The following is a 14,811-nucleotide window of genomic DNA, read 5'->3' as shown; positions in this document are numbered from 1 at the left end:
CTATTACCGTTTTGTTAACTGATTTGGGTTTGTTTTTTTTTTTTTTTTGCGGTACGCGGGCCTCTCACTGCTGTGGCCTCTCCCGTTGCGGAGCACAGGCTCCGACGCGCAGGCTCAGAGGCCATGGTTCACGGGCCCAGCCACTGCGCGGCATGTGGGATCTTCCCGGACCGGGGCACGAACCGGTGTCCCCTGCATCGGCAGGCGGACTCCCAACCACTGCGCCACCAGGGAAGCCCGATTTGGGTTTGTTTTTGTGGGTCTTTTTCTTCTCTTGTGTTTCCACTTGAGAAGTTCCTTTAGGATTTGTTGTAAAGCTGGTTTGGTGTTGCTGAATTCTCTTAGCTTTTGCTTGTCTGTAAAGCCTTTGATTTCTCTGTCGAATCGGAGTGAGATCCTTGCTGGGTAGAGTAATCTTGGTTGTAGGTTCTCCCCTTTCATCACTTTAAATATGTCCTGCCATTCCCTTCTGGCTTGCAGAGTTTCTGCTGAAAAATCAGCTGTTAACCTTATGGGGATTCCCTTGTATGTTATTTGTTCCTTTTCCCTTGCTGCTTTCAGTATTTTTTCTTTGTATTTAATCTTTGATACTTTAATATGTGTCTCGGCGTGTTTCTCTTTGGGTTTATCCTGTATGGTACTCTCTGTGCTTCCTGGACTTGACTATTTCCTTTCCCATATTAGGGACGTTTTCGACTATAATCTCTTCAAATATTGTCTCAGACCCTCTCTTTTTCTCTTCTTCTTCTGGGACCCCTATAATTTGAATGTTGGTGCATTTAATGTAGTCCCAGGCGTCTCCGAGACTGTCCTCAATTCTTTTCACTCATTTTTCTTTACTCTGCTCCCTGACAGTTATTTCCATCATTTTATCTTCCAGCTCACTTATATGGTCTTTTGCCTCAGTTATTGTTATTGATTCCTTCTAGAGTTTTTTTGTTTGTTTGTTTGGTTTTTTTTGCGGTACACCGGCCTGTCACTGTTGTGGCCTCTCCCATTGCAGAGCACAGGCTCCGGATGTGCAGGCTCAGCGGCCATGGCTCACGGGCCTAGCCGCTCTGTGGCATGTGGGATCTTCCCCAACCAGGGCATGAACCTGTGTCCCCTGCATCAGCAGGCGGACTCTCAACCACTGCGTCACCAGGGAAGGCCTAGAGTATTTTTAATTTCAGTAACTGTGTTGTTCATCACTGTTTGTTTGCTCTTTAGTTCTCCTAGATCCTTGTTAAATGTTTCTTGTATTTTCTCCATTCTGTTTCTGAGATTTTGGATCATCTTTACTATCATTACTCTGAATTCTTTTTCAGGTAGGTTGCCTATTTATTCATTTATTTGGTCTTGTAGGTTTTTACCTTGTTCCACTGTATGTAACAATTTTTTTTGTTGTTTCTTTTGTTTTGTTTTTAAATAGGTGGTGCTGTATTCCTGTCTCACTGGTTGTTTGGCCTGAGATGTCCAACACTGGAGTTTGCAGACAGTTGGATAGAGCTGGGTCTTGGTGCTGAGATGAGGACCTCTGGGAGGCCTCACTCCGATTGATATTCCCTGGGGTCTGAGGTTCTCTGTTAGTCCAGCTGTTTGGACTTGGAGCTCCCACCACAGGAGCTCGGGCCCGACCTCTGGCCTGGGAACCAAGATCCCGCAAGCTGGTCACTGGGGGTTCCTGCTGTCCCCTTAGGTGCCCATGGTCCCCCACCAGTGCCTGGTAGGTGTCCTAGTTGTGAGGAGACACAAATTCTGCATCCTCCTACTATGCCATCTTGACTCTGTCTCCTACAGCAATCATTTTTAACAAACCACAATTTGGCACTCAGTAATATACAATACTGACTTATAAGATAGGAATCCTTCAGAGAAGGACCAGTCTTTTAGCACTTTGTAAACTCACCTGACTAGTCAACTGGGTTTGACAACCAACTAGCCTCTAAGCATACAGCTCACTAAGAACTGGCTTACTGAAACAATTATTTTAGGCAATTAATGAGACCTTTTCAGTGTAGGTTTCCACTTTAATCTGCCAAGACTTATTTTTCCTATTAAAAGTGAATGTATTTTATAAAGTTCTATAGCTATCAAGATTTGGTTCTCATTCAGAAGGGGTACATTATATATTTTAAGTAATTATCTAAACATTTAAGAGAAATAACTGTGTATTCTTATTTATCAAAGCTAAGTAATACATTATTTTCAAATTTCTTCTGTTTTATTATTATACGAATGTATTATAACATTTAACAACTATTAAATGAGCTGTTAGTTGATGATTTTATTATTTTAAAAAAAGCAAAGGATTACTCTGGATAGTAAAATATACCAAATTAAAACTTGAGAGTAGTATGGCATTTTCCACTTCTAAAATACTTTAATGGTAAAAACAAAAACTTCTTGTTTTTATAATGGGCAACCATGGATTTTTATTAAAAATTTATAATTACATTAATTCCCAACTATAGTTAAGAAATCAAACCCTTCAAAGAGACTAATATTTACCTATATTTACAAAACCTCTATCTACTTGCTCTTTTTCTTTTAACACCAAGTTTCTTTAAAAGCTATAGATTTAAAAGGTTCTTGGGGTTTTTTGGTCCAGGGGAGGTCCTTTTGCCTTAAAATATGTTGGAGGGAGACGGTGGAGAGAGAGAGAGGAAAGAAATAAAATACCTGAAATGAAAATGATTCCAAGTCAACTATTTCTCAGTTTATCTCAATTTTCCTTCTAGGAAAGAGTCACTGCAATATTTAACTTTTTTGATGATATACTTGATATATAAACAAATATATGGAGCCTACTTCCCTACCTATAAGTTACTCAGTACCTCATATGACTTGTGTTCACAGGTAGATTCTTCATACACCTGGATGAAAAAATGAACACAACGTCCTGGCTAACAGCTATTTAAGGAGGTCATTAGCATTTCAAATAGCTCAGATAAAGTGCTTTCACACTTTCCCTAATCTTCCTCTTACACAACTAGGTCTCAAGCTTTTATTAAATGTGAGGAATTCAACAGCTTTGAAATTCAAAACTAACCCCATATGGAAAACTACTTTTATTTTTCCTATGTCTCATTCTTTTATCTTCTTACATTCTAGGGATGCTAAAATGTCATATCTTTTTGGAGTGTTCCAAAAAATTGTCAGAAATTCTTCTTTGAAAATGTTTGTTTTCCTTAAAGCAACTTTAGGCTCAGGCAACAAGTTTTTGTTTTTTAGGTCGCACCGAGCAGCGTGTGGGATCTTAGTTTCCCGATCAGCGATGGAACCTGTGTCCCCCTGCAGTGGAAGCGCAGAGCCCTGACCACTGGACGGCCAGGGAAGTCCCTCAGGCAACAAGTTTTGAGTATGTCTTAGAAGGAGGGACTGCAAATAGTTCAGAATGGTGTGGGGGAAAAAAGAAGATGGAGAAGTAAGTAAGGGTTAGCTTAGGAAGGCACATGGCTGGGTGGTTAAGAGGAAGGACTCTGATGTGGCAAACTTCAGTTCAAAGTATGCTAGCCACTCACCAGCTAAGGCAACCCTGACAAATCAGCAAGCATTTCTAAATCATCTCACTTGTGTTTTTAATTAATTTTTATTGGAGTACAGTTACTTTACAATGTTGTGTTAGTTTCTATATAACAGCAAAGTGAATCAGCTATACGTATACATATACCCCCTTCTTTTTTAGAGTTCCTTCACATTTAGGTCACCACAGAGCACTGAGTTCCCTGTGCTATACAGTAGGTTCTCATTAAATCATCTCACTTGTTAAATGAAGGTAACAATACTTCCCCTCTTAAGATTGTTTGGTGACAACCTCAGAGAATGCTTAGCACAGAATTAGCTGGTAGTTAAGAAAGTCCAAAGGGCAATAAGAAATCACTAAAAAATTTTAAGCAGAAAGACAGATGTGAATGCATAGTGAAGAATGTATTATAGAGAGCCAAAACTGGAAGTGAAGATCAGTCAGGATGCTGTTTTAGTAATCTGAGAAACCACAGCATGACATGTGCTAAGATGGTGAAGAAAAAGAAGGATGGATCCTAGAGGTACTATGGGTTTAAAATCAATAGGAAGTTGTGGCTAACTGGGGATGAAGAAAAGGAAGAATCAGAATGACACCTGGGTTCTGGCATGGATAGTAATACCCACTTATTGTGAGAGGAGGGAAAAAAGGGCTTGAGGGATACTGCTGGGAGGACAAAATAAGCAGGTAAGTTTAGCTTTGTTGAGTTTAACACAGGTATGGAAGAAACATTCATGAGCTGGGTGAACAGGGGTCTCAAGTGCAAACAAAAAAACTATCCATGATGCCAATCTCAGAATTGTTAATATATACAGGATGTTAACTGAAGATATGGGACTGGAGATTACCCAAAAAGTATACAGAGAGAAGAGTGTTAAGGTCAGAATCCTACAAAATTCCAATACTTAATGGTTGTAAAGAGGAAACATTTGCAAGGACAGAGATCACAAACAGAAGGAAGCCCAGGCATACCATTAAACTTATGGGAGGAGTTTCAAGAAGTAAAGAGTAGTCAGTAGTGCTAAATTTTGCTAAGAAATCAAGTACTGACCAAAAACAAAACAAACAAACAAAAAAACATGGGAGTAGGGGAAGTACCCAAGATGCTTATTTGGGGACGGGGAAAAAAAGGTATAGAGAGATAGATGGATCTGTTCCCTTCTACCATAACATTACTAGCCACAATAATGTTTTGAGTTCTTTTTTTTCCTAATGACATACAAATGCAGAAAATCAGATTCAGCCAAACAGGTTAATATACACATCAGTTAATAAATAAGCATTCCTAAGTTATTTAAAAACAAAAACAAAAAAACCCTCCTAAAACATTTACCTACTTTTATAAAGAAGCCATACAGGAAAAACATTGCAAAACTGTAAAGTCCCCCTATTACACAGAACAAAGAGACCTTGTAATTACTAAGCCATGGTTTCTAGGCTCTTTCAAGTTTTACCAACTTGCTGCCCCTTAACCTTTTTCCTTATGTCATTAAGAAAATGAAAAATCACTGTATTCCCCTTGAATGGAGATGAACAATAGAGACTTTGAATGCATTTAATATCTCCCCTCTAGATCACTTTTTTTCTCCATTCTAAAAGAATAAAATAGGGCTATCACTATTGTTATCTTGCCTCAATATTAGGTCATTTAGATTCTTCTCCCTCTAGAGAACTGGCTTCTACACTCCGAATGAAACTAGTGTACTAAAAAGGATACTCCCGAGTTCTGCAACCAGAGACCAGTACAGTAGAGAAACAATTAAAGATTATCTGTTCTCAAGGTTCTAATGTTACCAGAGTACTAGAGGAGTAGGTAAACCTTTATGTTGGGTACCCATCAAAATGTAATCTACAGCCAAATTTGAATGACTTTCACTAAAATCGTTATATTTACAAGTACCTTCATCTCTATCTGGCAGCAATAAGATGAATCTCTTAAGAAGAAAATTAAATGCATCTTCTCAAATTCAGAACAAAAGAAATATGATATAAATATTTAAGCACCAACATAAATTTTAAATATTCAGGTGAAACTTAAACAATTGTTCTACTCATGAATAAAGTATTTAGATTATCTGTATAAAATTCTGACACATCTAGCAAATTTAAATGCAGAGAAAATGTATTTTGCAACAATTATTTCATTAATGAAAAGTGATGAGTTTTAAGTTTTTTCTCTTCCATTCCGAATGTTAAGAAAACCAAAGTATCTGGAAAAATCAAACTCTTAAGCCATGAAAAACAAAATAGGCATTAAAAGAAGAAAAAAAACAACAACACTTCCCCCTGTAACAAACACAGTGACCAACATACCAACGTTAGCTCTGAAAATTAGAGATACTAAATTTATCAGCAAAAATTTACAGAAAATAAATTACTTAAATTGCAAAATGAGCTAGACTATTTAATTCAAGATTATACATACATGCTCAACTACTGGTTCCATCAGTGAGTTAGAGCTTAACTCATGACTTAACACTGGCTCCCATTTATAAATTAAAATTAGAATTTTTAAACGTCTTACAGAATTTTGCTTTAAAACAACTTTTTAAGTTTATTCTGGTGCATTAGTTAACAAGTTCCTATCCTGAACAATTATAGCCTATTCTATTTAACAGACTAGCTGGCAAGAGTACATACATAATGCAGAAGTTATTGTCAAACGGAGAATGCTCTTACAGACAAACGGAAACAACATAGGACTAGTAACACACTACGTGTGTGTAGTCATTTTACCTTCAATTGAAAGCCTGTGAAATACTGGAAAGGTGTAATATATCATTTTAAAACCTTGATCTATACATACTAATTGTTTCTATATTGTACTTAAAAAATCAGAAATGTGCTATTCATACCTGTTCAGAGTTAAGTCAAATACTACTGCCCCCTCTCAAAAAAATGTTTCTGATGTACTTTCTTACAAGAAAGTACTTCTTCTGGTATGTGCTTACCAAAGAAACATGTACTGAGGAAAGCTGGTGGGAACAACAATGCCAATGTAAAACATTAAGCCCTCTACTTAAATGAAGCAATACATACAATATTAACCAACAAAAATATAATTACTCACTTAAGTGGGTAAAAATTCTCCCAATTTCCTTCAGCTGATCTTAATGTCCAGAGAATGGATTTAGATCCATCTACATCTTGGAAAATGGAATTTAAAATAGGCTATTAGTTTAGGCAAAAACTAATCAACAAGTCAGAGAGCTTCAGAGGTACACTTTAATGAGAACACTTAAGGGGCTACCCATTAGAGAAATTTTTGAAGCACATTCTTCTGGTGGCAATATAAATTGGAATAACCTTTTCGAAAGGCGATTTGGCTACTGAAGTGTTTATATCCTTTGATCTAGGTAAGCCCACTCCAGGGGATTTTTTCCAAAAGAAATAAAGAGGAAAGTATTCTAAAATTTACACAAAGAGGTTTGTTCAACGCAATACCGTTTAAAATGGTGAAAAATTAGGAACAATCTAAACGTAAAACAGGTAAAAGACTAGGTAAATTAAGGTCCCATTAACCTAAGAGAATTATATAGCAAATGAAATGAAAACAATTTTAACAATACATGATATAGTTTAACAAAAAAACATAAAACTGCCTTTATTTACAATGAGGGGGAAAATATAAGAATATGGTAAGGTGCAGAATAGAAGAGGGGGAAAAAAATAAGACCACCTCACAATGATCTTGTGGATATCTGGGTGACTTTTCTTGATTTTATTATTACTATAGTATTGCTTATGCAATAGATAGAGCAGAAAAGCATTAATTTAAAAACTTTTGCATGATCTGGAAGAAGCAGCATAGCAAATACAAGTATACTGATTATTCAAATTATTCTATACCTTAATTTCTATGCGATCAAAGAGCAACAATATAAAGACAAGAGCCTCTAAAGGAAACTTCTGGTACTGAAACATACTACAATTATTTCATAAGTAAGCAATGTCAATAGATTCATAGATACTTTTTTTTAAGTTTTGGTAGTCTACCTATACCTCTGAAAAATAGAAATCCATCCATTTCCTGTTTCAAAAGGGTGTCAATTACTTTACGTCCACCTTTGAAAGAAATGAAGTTTGAAGGAAGAAGAAAGTTTTTACCTTGTTCTATATAAAATGAATCCATGCTCTTTTAAAAAACAAAACTAAAATTATAAACATATTAAAAGTGCCAACAATATTGCTAGATTTAAAGTATACTGAAGTTTTAAAAAGGGGGAGGTATGCTGGGGGATAAAAAAAAATTTAAACAGCTGGCCTTTCAATTCTTTAAAAAGGACCAACTTAACCCTACCACATATATCTGTCTTTTAGCAACTTAATAACATCTTAAGTTCAAGGAAAATGATATATCAAATAGACCTCCTCAAGATGTCATTTACAAAAACTGACAAATGACTCCTCAAACATCCAATCCAAGAGAAAAGCCTGTTACTGGAGATGATTTTTATTCAAGTATTTTTTAATGACACTTAAATTCTGAACTAAAAGTAATGATAAAGAAAGTCAAGTTTGATTCTCTGAACACCTATTTCCTGTCCAAACAGCCCTTTTGTTCTGCTTCCCTGCTTAATTTTAATGTTCAGTTTGCATCAGAAAATAGCAACAATGACAAAACCTAACATACACAGAAGCATAAAGGAGCAAAAGTGTAAAATAAAGGATCATTAAAAGATTAGAACAAAAATCCTACCAACAAAACCTCCACAATTTTCTGTTTGCTTCACCTCAGATTAACTTCACTTGAAGCTGTACTCCAAAGCAACCAAACCTGAATACCAAGCTCCACCTTCTCCAATTTTAGTGGCTGAAGAGTAAAATCTCCTCCCTGTTAGTGAAACTGATAATTGTGATTGGATACGGCTAATATCCATTATTTTAAAGAACTTTTCCTTGCTAGCAGGTTAGGTAAACACTCTAAAACCCCCTGGATAAGCTGGTTTCTTAAAGGAACAGTAGGTAATGTTTCAGTTTTCCCATCACATACTATTTGCTTACTCTTTTGTCTAGGTAAAAAATAAATAAACCAAGTAACAGAAATGAAAATCTCACAGACGCAGCATTAATTTGCAGTTCAGCAACCAACTGTTTAAAATACAATGCTTTTAAGCTAAATCATTTGATATTTTTTACAGAGCCTGAAGGTGAAGTTATGCTTTATAAAGACTCCTTTTTCAATACAGTTCACATTTTGTATGAGAATTTTAAAACGGCAACAGAAAATCCATTGCAAAATTTTGCTAATAAGAACAAAACAGTCTTTTCTCTAAGACTTAAACATAAAACCACATCTTAAGTGAAAATACATAGCACTAAAACACTGAATGCAAAAATTTCATTTCTAAGCTATCAAATTCACTGATACTTATGTTCTCAGTATCACAAGAACAGAATGAAATTTTCAGTGACATCAGACTGATAATTCTATTTGAAACTGAAGAAAAATGAGGCAGAAACATTATTTCTATATTACCACATTTACAGGTCTGACGTGCATTTTTGCAAGGATAATGCTTACCACTGCAAATGGATATCTATAAAAGGAGAAGGCAACTTGTTCTAATGAACATGTTCAGGTATAAAGTTTGGAATGGTTTAAGCTGTTTTTAAAAAAAATCATTATTATTTTTTTAAGAGATGGGTGGACACTATTTTGTACGCTACTTAAGTATTACTTTAACGTGGCATGGAAACCCTAAGGTACAGCTGAAGGGTATACATACGCCTCTTAAAACAGTAAGTTAAGTTAAATGTTATTTTTACTACAGAGATTCTGATTTTTCAACAAAAAAGTCCTACAGTCACTTTGTACATTACTAAATTTGCTGTATTTTATTATGCTTATTTTAATTAGAACTGTGTGTTTTTAGGAGCTTGACCCATTAACTACTACTCTGACATTAATCATCATCTGATTGAATGACATTTAAATAATATTAAGCTCTACCAAAAATTGACTGATTTATAAAAAGATTCAAAATTAAAGCAAATTAGCATAGCTCCTTCTTAAAACATATTAAGTTTATATAATTTTAAATTTGAATTTAGTTTTCTAAGTTAAAAACCTTTCAAGCATTTTTCCTCAAAGAAAATTCATATATTAGAACAACATAAAGCCAACAAACTTGTTTTGAATACAAAGAGAAGCCTTTGTAAGAAACTGAAAATTCACATAATTGCAACTAGACATGAATATGGAGTAATACCCTGCAGAAGCCCAAACAGCTGCATAATCTATTATGCCTTTTAAGTGGACAAATTGAAAGAGCCAATTCACAGAGGTCTAGTCCCAAAATCCTTTGCAAGGATTCATGGCTGTGAATGCCCAGTACTTCACGAGTCAAGTTCAGGTTTTCTTCCCACTGTGTGAACACTTGCAAAAGGACACTGGAAGCAGAAGAGGTACAGGAACAAACAATAGAAAAAATACATAATTTGAGTTACAGCATAGAACTTGAGTTAATCATAAAACAAGTTTTAGATGGCCAAAATTTTACAGGGTTATAGAAAAAAGATGGCAAATATTTTAATCTTAAAATGTGCCAAGCATAAAATTAGTAGACAGTTATGGGAACCAAATGAACCTTTGTTCTAACGCCAAATTTTCACATCGAAGTTAATTATCTGTGTAAAACAAACGCATAGAACATACACTAATTTAACACCAAACCACTCTCAATCTATAACCAACAGAAAAGAGAAATATAGACTTAGCTATTCCAGATTGTTCAAAGATCTCCAGGACCTACTTGAAAGAACTTCAAGTTGATAAATATCATTTTAGGTGGCTTACAGGTTAAAATTAAGGGTATTTTATTCCTCTCCTAAATCCATAGTAGAAGAAAACAACAGCAAAAATAAACGAAAAGAAAGCATTACCACAACTGAGATTATTTGAAAACAATATTGCTTCATAGGAACAGGGAGGCTGCAAAAGCTTCAAGGCTCCCAGATTGTATGTGACAATATCACTTTTTGAACATCAAGTATTCAAAGGACGTATTGTATATTCTTTGTGGGAGTTCAGAGGTTTTCCCAAACCTATCAACTGAAAACAATTTAGAAGAGCACAAGCCACTGAACAACTTGGTCTCATTTCACTTTTGATTAAAAAAACCCTATATAAAGAATCAATACCTAGACTATTAGGAACAACTTTTGGTACAAACAGAGCAGGGCGAAAACTTCCACAGAATTTTTAAGCACTGAGAATAGCTCAAACTATTCTTCCTACAACAGAAATTAATCCTTGGCAGTAGTATCCCTGGGTGCTATATAAATATAAATATAATTACAGGTATAATATAAAATATATAATATAAAATATAAATACAGGTAGTTAAGGCAGTAGTAGGTGAAAGGACCACCCTGACATTAGCAAAAACATGACTAGGGTCACTAAGGATAAAGTCTGAAAAACACCAACTAACGGAGGAAGAAAAATATTAAGAAATAGTTCCCTGACAAATACATGGTGTCTACAGAAGTGAGGTATGTATTTGAGTTTGCAACTCCTGATGACTACCTTCTAACTCGTTAAGGGAAAAGAATACAAGGTGAGAATCGGGGAGAGAGGGAGGGTGGTGATGGCCCATTCAGCAAAATACTAAACACAAAGGAAACATTAAGAAAGTAAACAGATTAGAAAGCATAAACCAAGCTGATAGATGTCTTTTATAAGACAGTAAATTGCTTTAAATCTAAAGGAATAAACAAGGTTACCAATAAAGTAAATTAAAAAGGAACAGAGATCATAATATTGAGACCGAAGTATAAGTAAAGGAAAAAGCATTCATAATTCTCAATTATTTAGATTTAATAGTCATAAATTTTCATGTGCCAAATAACACACAATAGATATAGAAAAATGAAAGGAAACAGATTGGCAGACTTTAAAGTCCCCTTTCTTTAGCAGCCTAAGCCAGGGAAAAAAACCCAGAAAAACCCAGAAAACCCAAAAGACAAATGATGCATAGCAATTATTTCATAAGGATAATTTTTATATAGCTATCAAAAGAAAAGCTTCTTTTCTCAAGTACAGGAAAACATATTTAATTTTAGTCATGAAGAAAACCAAAAATTTTTAAAAGCACAAGTTGAATAGGGAGCATTCTCTACCTATTGAAAAGTTTATTCATCCATCAAACTTTTTGAACACCTACTATATGCTGGGCACCACTAGCTGCTGTGGATGCCATGATGAACTGTCTCTCCATTGTAGAAACTTACAGTCTAGAGTTAGACCAGTGCTGTCCAGCAAAAAAACAATGCGAGCCACATACTATTTTCCATTTTCTAGTGGCCACGCTAAAGCATTTCAATAAAGTTAAATTGAATGTAATATTTTATTTAATGCAAAACATGTAAAAGCATTTTTAAAAGTAATGAATTATTTCAATATGTAATCAATAATTTAAAAATTGAGCTCTTTTCCCTTTTTTGTGCTAGAAATCAAGTTCTTATTTCATACTTACAGCACATCTCAATTCAGACTTGCCATATTTTATTAGCCAGATGTGGCTACTTAAACTTAAATAAAATACCGTAGCTATCAGCCACATGATTATTTATAAATTAAGATAAATTTTCATCGTTGTAAAAGACTCTTTATCTCTGCTGTCCATTATAATAGCCACTAGTCACATGTGGTTACTGAGCACCTGAAACGTGACTAGTTAGCCTGAGGATATGAATTTTTTATATTATTTAATTTTAGTTAATAATAAATAGCCACAAATGGCTAGTAACTACCAGATTGGAAAGCACAGCTTTAGAAGAAAAAGATGCTAAAACAAAGCAAATGTGTCCAATGTGAAAAGATTAAATATAGCCAACAGAAGAACTTAACCTCTTTTGCCAACATTAAGGATTAATTCATCAAGAAAATCACAATTAAGCAAACGGGGACAGCATATGCAAAGATCCTGAATGGGAAAAAAGTGAAAATACAGTAGAAATAATGAAGGAAAGTATCAAGGAGCAAAACAAAGTTATTTGCAGGTGACTGATTTGGATCATGGAATATAAACAGGATAGGAAGGTGGCGGCGAAGTGGAAGCAGCCTTACCACTTGGAAATAAGTCTTGCAGTAAAGTCTGTCCCACTCTCTTCACTCAGTAAACTCCAGTCATTCCAATCTCGGTCAAATCCTAAATCAAGCTAGGTACTTTTTGTCCCCTTTGTGCTAGCAGTTCCCTTTACTTGGGAAACTTTCCCCAGAACTTTCCTGATCTTAGAACTCAGAATCACAGTTCCAAATTTTCTATACAGGACAAGCGTTAAGGCAGTAATCCAACTGGAAGATACGAAGTGGAGGGGGTAGGGTGGGGTTTGAAGCTGTCTGCAAGGCAATTTTCACAAAAAACTTTTACAGAAAAAGTTCAGTGTGTCATTTTTTTAATGTTCTGACAGACTGGGGAAGCTAAGAAAACTCCTCAAACACACTTTAGTAACACCACTAACTTTAAACATTATATTCTCAGGACATCCAACTAGCACCTTCTAATCTCTATCAGCACACCCTATTTCTTTCCTTCCCAGCACTTGTCAAAATCTGAAAACTGTTTACTCATTGGTTTGTTAATAGCCTAGCTTTTCCAACAGACTGTAAACTCCATGAGAGCAAAGACCCTGTGTCATTTTCATCCTTGTATCCTCAGCACTTAGCACAATGTCCAACTAGCATGGAGCAATGGTTTAAAGAATGAAAACTGCAACTGCAGGAATTTTAATAAAAATATTACTTGTCAAATTTTAAGGAACAGAGCTAAAACTAGGCTCAAAGGAAAACTTAATGGCAATAAAATTTTTTTCATTATACAACATAAAACATTAAGTGTAGAAATAACACAATATTTTTTTAATTTAAAAATTCAAAACCAAAAACCTAAAGAATCAACTAAAACGACCCTAAAGAATCAACTAAAAAACTCGAGGACTAACAAAGCAACAACCAAAAATTTGGGGGGAAAAGGGGGATGGTAAGACTTAACAATAACAAAATAAAAACACATTATTACTCCCAGTTACTAAAACCATGTGCACTGATTTATACTGAATAAAAGCTAAAAAGAATAAAAGGTAAAAAGAACCAAACATATATGTATTTAGTATATGACAAAAGTAGCTTTATTTGAAGACAAAAGAAAAAGTTTTCTTTAATGGGGCTGAAATAACTGATTGACTGTTAAGGAAAAATAAGGACAATTATTTCACTTCACATGTTATGTCAAAATAAATCCTGGATGAACAGAAAAGAGATAGATGTGAAAAATGAAACCACAAAAGAACTAGAAGAAAACAGTTATCTGGGTAGGAGAATCCATTAAATATGAAAGTAGAAGCTAAATATAAAAAGAAAGTATTAACCTAAACTTCTTAAAAGGTAAAAACTCTTCTACATTATTAAAAAATATATATCATAAACAAATGAAAGGCTAATGAAGAGCCAGGGAAAATGTTCGTAGTATGTGTCAAAGGGTGGCTATCCTAAATATATAAAAGGCTAAACAGGGTATCGCAAACATAAAACACCACCCCAAATGAGCCAAAGACAAACTAGATGCCCAACACCTATATCTCTACTCATTATCATAATTAATTAATCTAAGAAATAAATAATAAATCTTATGGAAAGGAAAAGAAGGAAAGAAAATACTATTTCTTGGTGAAGTTATGGAGGAAATGTGTATTCTCTCATATTTTCAGTCAAACTTTACACAGGTTTGGTCAACTTTATACTATAATGTTAGTCAAACTTTTAAGACAAGATTTTTGTCAGTATTTATGAAAAGACAAAAAATGTTCATATCCTTTAAGCAATTTTAAGACAGGCTGAATCCTAAAGGAATGAGAAATACATAGTAAGATTTAGCTCTTAAGATTTAGCTAAGCTAAATCTTAGCTCTTAAATGGGAAAATGGGATAAAGCAACACGTTATACACAACAGGTGACTAGTTAAATTACAGTATTTCATAAGATGAAATGGTATGCACCTTTTAAAAATTATATTTTTAATATATGGGGACCTAATGATAAACATGAGGGAATCCTGTGGCCCCCAACAGTTTACATTCAAGCAGGGGATACAGACAATAACCAAATAAATGATTTCAGATGTTAGGTTGTAAAAGGAAACGAAGAAGGGTAACAGAGTTGTCAGGGAAAGTGGTCTGAGAAGGCATCTCTAAAGGAGTGACTTTTGAACACAACACGACTGAGTGTTCCAGGCAGAAGGAACAACAATTTTAAGAAAACTAAGCTTGGCATGCTCATGAACCCCCAAAAAGACCAGTATTAC

General features: G+C 34.7%; 1 protein-coding gene across 3 annotated transcripts in view; it reads right to left on the bottom strand.

Annotated features, from left to right (window-relative positions):
* ZFAND6 (zinc finger AN1-type containing 6) overlaps positions 1 to 14,811 on the bottom strand; it is a 76,127-nt gene that overhangs the window by 57,829 nt on the left and 3,487 nt on the right. Inside the window, exon 2 of one of the 3 annotated variants that reach the window (XM_024742807.1) lies at positions 6,576 to 6,651. The exons of the other annotated variants lie outside the window; for them this stretch is intronic. The gene's annotated coding sequence lies outside the window, so the exon portion shown is untranslated. The remainder of the gene's footprint in view (positions 1 to 6,575; positions 6,652 to 14,811) is intronic. 3 annotated transcript variants of the gene reach the window in all.

Source organism: Neophocaena asiaeorientalis, unplaced genomic scaffold, assembly GCF_003031525.2.
Source record: "Neophocaena asiaeorientalis asiaeorientalis breed wild unplaced genomic scaffold, Neophocaena_asiaeorientalis_V1.1 scaffold155, whole genome shotgun sequence".
In the NCBI taxonomy this organism is placed as follows: Eukaryota; Metazoa; Chordata; class Mammalia; order Artiodactyla; family Phocoenidae; genus Neophocaena; species Neophocaena asiaeorientalis.
Note: the sequence above shows the minus strand (reverse complement) of the source record. Positions and strands in the feature narration are given on the sequence as shown.